Genomic DNA, 5000 nt, shown 5'->3' with positions numbered 1-5000 from the left:
TGAGTTGTTACACACTCCTTATCGGATTCCGACTTCCATGGCCACCGTCCTGCTGTCTAGATCAACCAACACCTTTTGTGGGCTCTGATGAGCGTCGCGTCGGGCGCCTTAACCCGGCGTTCGGTTCATCCCGCATCGCCAGTCCTGCTTACCAAGAGTGGCCCACTGGGCACTCGCATTCGAGGCGCCCGACTCCAATTAAGCGAGCCGGGCTTCTTACCAATTTAAAGTTTGAGAATAGGTTGAGGACGTTTCGTCCCCAAGGCCTCTAATCATTCGCTTTACCAGATAAAACTGCGACAAAGCGCCAGCTATCCTGAGGGAAACTTCGGAAGGAACCAGCTACTAGATGGTTCGATTAGTCTTTCGCCCCTACACCCAAATAGGACGATCGATTTGCACGTCAGAATCGCTACGGTCCTCCACCAGAGTTTCCTCTGGCTTCGACCTTCCCAGGCATAGTTCACCATCTTTCGGGTCCCAACATGGACGCTCTTGCGCGACCGCCCCGGCAGAGCGGGTGCGATCGGCCGGTCGTGCGCCGGCGCCCGCACGGGGCTCCGGGTCCGACCTCGTTCGGCCAAAGGCCGCCTTCACTTTCATTTCGCCTGCGAGTCTCGAACCACTCGACGACTCGCGCTCATGTTAGACTCCTTGGTCCGTGTTTCAAGACGGGTCGGGAGGGTGGCCGACGTGGCCACGGACCCCGAGCGCGTCGACGGCGCGCCACCGAAGCGGCAGCCCGCCGAACACCGGCACTGCGTACAGTGCAGGCGAACGACAAGCCAGCCGAACGGCGACGGCCGCACACAGAGAGCGCGCGGCATCCTTTCCTCGATCCGCCGCCGGGCCGCACCGCCCGCGCGCTGTAACACCCCCGCCGGAGCGGAGGCCACCTTCGCGCGGGGACTTAGACCGACGGCAAACCGGTCGTGACCCGCGCCGGTCGCTAGTGCGCTGAGACGGTGCGCGAGCCGACTCGGCAGCGGCGCCTTAAGCGTCCTCGAACCGAGACGGCGCGCCCCCGCACCCAACTGAAAGCGAGCCGGCGACCTGACGGGCCCTCCCGTTTGCCTCTCAACGGTTTCACGTACTCTTGAACTCTCTCTTCAAAGTGCTTTTCAACTTTCCCTCACGGTACTTGTCCGCTATCGGTCTCGCGACCGTATTTAGTCTTAGGTGGAGTTTACCACCCGCTTTGGGCTGCATTCCCAAACAACCCGACTCCGAGAAGACCCGAAGCGGCCAAGGCAAGCGCCCCTATGGGCCTAACACCCGCCGTGGGACGAGGCCTCGATCAGAAGGACACCGGCGCTCGCCGTCAGCCGCAATGGGACTTCCGTACGTCACAACTCGGCGCGCTCAAAAAGCGCGCAGATTCGACGCTGGACTCTTCCCGGTTCACTCGCCGTTACTCAGGGAATCCCTGTTGGTTTCTTTTCCTCCGCTTAATAATATGCTTAAATTCAGCGGGTGCTCTCGCCTGAACTCAGGTCGTATGTGTCAAGCGGGCCGCTTCTTACACGGCCCGCTGGCATCGCAAGTCGTCGCCGCCGGCGCCGACCGAGCGCGTACCGTCGCCGCCTTGGCCCACGTCGGTCTTGATCTCGTGACCGGACCGACCGACCTGGACCCGCCCCTCGAACGTAGTTGAACACGTCAAGGGGTCGGCGGTGTACGGGACACGCGGTCGCGCCGAGAAAGCTCGGCGACCGCTTCAACTTGGGGCGACGCCCGGCCGTCTTCGCAGAGGCCAGGCGACGGCCCTCGGGTGAGGACGAACGCGACCCTGAGGCAGACGCGGTCCCGGGATTGACCCGAGACCGCAATTCGCGTTCAGAAGGTCGACGTTCAATGTGTTCTGCAATTCACATTACTTCTCGCACTTGGCTGCGTCCTTCATCGACTCGCGAGCCGAGTGATCCACCGTTAAGAGTCGTCCTCGACGTTTCGCCCGGCGCCGAAGCGCGCGGACGTCACACTGTGGGATCGACCACAAAACCACCACCGACAACAACTGCACAAAAACACCAACAAACGGCGCCGAGCGACCGCCGGGCTGGGCCGGCGGCACATCGAGCGCGGTGCCCAGAAGCCACCATCGCACTCGGCTGCCTTGCTATGCCAACGTGTTACGCGTGTCGCACGGGGCGGAACCCCGATTGATGGCCGCCCTCTCGGCGGCACCCAAAGACAATTAGGTGCGCGGTCGGCCGGGGCCTACCACCACTTTCGGTAATGTTCCTTCCGCAGGTTCACCTACGGAAACCTTGTTACGACTTTTACTTCCTCTAAATGATCAAGTTTGATCGTCTTCTCGACACGCCGACGCGGCCGTTGCCAGCCGCGACGGGGCCGATCCAAGGATCTCACTAAACCATTCAATCGGTAGTAGCGACGGGCGGTGTGTACAAAGGGCAGGGACGTAATCAACGCAAGTTGATGACTTGAGCTTACTGGGAATTCCTCGTTCAAGGGAAACAATTGCAAGTCCCTATCCCAATCACGAATGAGGTTCAACGGGTTACCCGGACCTTTCGGCCTAGGTTAGACACTCGCTGCTTCACTCAGTGTAGCGCGCTTGCGGAATCGGACATCTAAGGGCATCACAGACCTGTTATTGCTCAATCTCGTGTGGCTAAACGCCACTAGTCCCTCTAAGAAGTTAGACGCCGACCGAGAAGGTCGCGTAACTATTTAGCATGCCAGAGTCTCGTTCGTTATCGGAATTAACCAGACAAATCGCTCCACCAACTAAGAACGGCCATGCACCACCACCCACAGAATCAAGAAAGAGCTCTCAATCTGTCAATTCTACCTGTGTCCGGGCCGGGTGAGTTTCCCCGTGTTGAGTCAAATTAAGCCGCAGGCTCCACTCCTGGTGGTGCCCTTCCGTCAATTCCTTTAAGTTTCAGCTTTGCAACCATACTTCCCCCGGAACCCAAAGACTTTGGTTTCCCGGAAGCTGCCGGAAAGGTCGTCATGGTAACGCCTCCCGATCGCTAGTTGGCATCGTTTATAGTCAGAACTAGGACGGTATCTGATCGTCTTCGAACCTCTGACTTTCGCTCTTGATTAAAGAAAACATTCTTGGCGAATGCTTTCGCAGTAGTTCGTCTTCCGCCGATCCAAGAATTTCACCTCTAACGGCAGAGTACGGACGCCCTCGTCTGTCCCTCTTAATCATTACCTCGTGCTCCGAAAACCAACAAAATAGAACCGAGGTCCTATTCCATTATTCCATGCAACACTATGCAGGCGAACAGCCTGCTTTGAACACTCTAATTTTTTCAAAGTAAACTTATCGGCCACCGCCGACACTCAGTCAAGAGCACCGACGGAGAACCGAAGGTGAGGCGAACGCAACCAGTGACACGCCTTGCGACGGACCGGCGGCGCTCGCCCAAAATCCAACTACGAGCTTTTCAACCGCAACAACTTTAGCATACACTGTTGGAGCTGGAATTACCGCGGCTGCTGGCACCAGACTTGCCCTCCAATGGATACTCGTTAAGAGTTTTAGGATGTACTCATTCTAATTACAGGGCCTCGTTAGAGTCCTGTATTGTTATTTTTCGTCACTACCTCCCCGTGTCGGGAATGGGTAATTAGCGCGCCTGCTGCCTTCCTTGGATGTGGTAGCCGTTTCTCAGGCTCCCTCTCCGGAATCGAAACCTGATTCCCCGTTACCCGTTATCACAAAGGTAGGCACGTAGCGTACCTTCGACAGTTGATAGGGCAGACACTTGAATGATACGTCGTCGGTGCAGAGACCGTACGATCCGCGTGGTTATCCAGAGTCATCAAACGTCACAGGACGAACCCGGTCGGTTTTGATCTGATAAAAGCGCGCCTCCCGAAGTCGGCGCTTAATGCATGTATTAGCTCTAGAATTACCACAGTTATCCACTTCGCTCACGAGACCAAATAAACCAAGACTGATTTAATGAGCCATTCGCAGTTTCGCTTTACGAGAACTCGTACTTGCACCTGCATGGCTTAATCTTTGAGACAAGCATATCACTACTGGCAGGATCAACCAGATAGCTGCGACAGCTGCGCTCGGCCCTTGCTGGGCCGCCCGGCGCGTGCTCGTCGCATTCGTTTAAGACCGAGGCGATCGCCTGCGGCCGTACTCAGCTTCGACAGTCGCTGGCCGCGACGTCCACGCTCTCGCCGGCAGTGCCAGGCGGAGCGATTTGCGTTTTTTCTTTGCTCGCCCTCTCTCGGGCTCGATCCATTCAGTTTCGCACAAACAAGAGCTCTGCCGGCCGCCTGCAGCGGTGCCTAAAACCCGGTCATAACAATGCGACCGTTCTACTAGGCCGACAAGCGCTCAAGCCAGACGCTCGATCGAACGCCCCCTACATATTAGTCGAGACAACGGCTCGCTCATTAGCATCGCGTTTGTACTTTAACTTTTTTCGGCTCGGCTTCTTTCGACGCCGATGCCGGCGACGCAGCACTCTCTCGCCCGCCAGCCACCGAGAGATGTGTGCGCTCCGACCGGCCCCGCACGCCGCTCTTTCTTGGCTCATTCGAGTTTACTGTCTTTCGCTCTAACATGCCTTACCTAGGGTTAGGTTAGTATGCTTGCACGTTTGTACTTTAACTTTTTTCGGCTCGGCTTCTTTCTTGGCTCATTCGAGTTTACTGTCTTTCGCTCTAACATGCCTTACCTAGGGTTAGGTTAGTATGCTTGCACGTTTGTACTTTAACTTTTTTCGGCTCGGCTTCTTTCGACGCCGATGCCGGCGACGCAGCACTCTCTCGCCCGCCAGCCACCGAGAGATGTGTGCGCTCCGACCGGCCCCGCACGCCGCTCTTTCTTGGCTCATTCGAGTTTACTGTCTTTCGCTCTAACATGCCTTACCTAGGGTTAGGTTAGTATGCTTGCACGTTTGTACTTTAACTTTTTTCGGCTCGGCTTCTTTCTTGGCTCATTCGAGTTTACTGTCTTTCGCTCTAACATGCCTTACCTAGGGTTAGGTTAGTATGCT

General features: G+C 56.7%; 2 non-coding genes and 1 pseudogene across 2 annotated transcripts; all 3 read right to left on the bottom strand.

The window, feature by feature from the left end:
- The window catches only part of LOC144430939 (large subunit ribosomal RNA), a 5033-nt pseudogene extending 3536 nt beyond the window's left edge, over window positions 1-1497 (bottom strand).
- Window positions 1498-1784: 287 nt separating this feature from the next.
- Window positions 1785-1938, bottom strand: LOC144430970 (5.8S ribosomal RNA). Its single transcript, XR_013479831.1, has one exon. It is a non-coding gene; the product is annotated as a 5.8S ribosomal RNA (ribosomal RNA).
- A 298-nt stretch (window positions 1939-2236) lies between these two features.
- On the bottom strand, window positions 2237-4046 carry LOC144430892 (small subunit ribosomal RNA). Its single transcript, XR_013479803.1, has one exon. It is a non-coding gene; the product is annotated as a small subunit ribosomal RNA (ribosomal RNA).
- Window positions 4047-5000: the final 954 nt, after the last annotated feature.

This window comes from Styela clava, chromosome 12 (assembly GCF_964204865.1).
Source record: "Styela clava chromosome 12, kaStyClav1.hap1.2, whole genome shotgun sequence".
Taxonomy (NCBI): domain Eukaryota; kingdom Metazoa; phylum Chordata; class Ascidiacea; order Stolidobranchia; family Styelidae; genus Styela; species Styela clava.
The sequence above is the reverse complement of the archived record's forward strand: the minus strand, read 5'-3'. Positions and strand labels throughout refer to the sequence as shown.